Source organism: Mus caroli, chromosome 13, assembly GCF_900094665.2.
Source record: "Mus caroli chromosome 13, CAROLI_EIJ_v1.1, whole genome shotgun sequence".
NCBI lineage: Eukaryota > Metazoa > Chordata > Mammalia > Rodentia > Muridae > Mus > Mus caroli.
In genome coordinates, this window is record NC_034582.1 from 92,597,156 (window position 1) to 92,597,679 (window position 524).

Below are 524 nucleotides of genomic sequence, written 5' to 3' on the forward strand. Positions count from 1 at the left end.
GGCAGAGACAGGTGGACCTTTGGGAGGTCAAGGCCAATCTGGCCTATATAACAAGTTCTAAGACAGCCAGAGATACATAGAGAGAACTCATCTCAAAAAAAAAAAAAAAGAAAGAAAAAATATTCTGACAGCATAGTGCACATTAACCAGACTGTCTAAATTCCTAAGATAAAAACTTTATATAACAAACAAATAAAAGCATGATAATAAAAAATCCACAGGGGACGTTTATGAATTCCATAACAAATACACAAAATATGGATGCTCACATTCTTTTAAAAACTTACTTAATTAATGATTTAATTTTGGGAACAGGGTCTCACTATGTTTCCTTGACTACCCTGGAGCTCACTAGGTAGATGAGGCTGGCCTTAAACTCACAAAGACCTGCCTTGTGGCCTCTCTTTCCCCAGCCTAGAACCTGCTTGCTCAAGGGTGGAGTTTCCCGCTCATTCGTTCTGCCACGCCCACTGCTGGACCCTGTCGGCTTAGCTGCTTGGAGGCACACACGTGTTCGTCCTGCT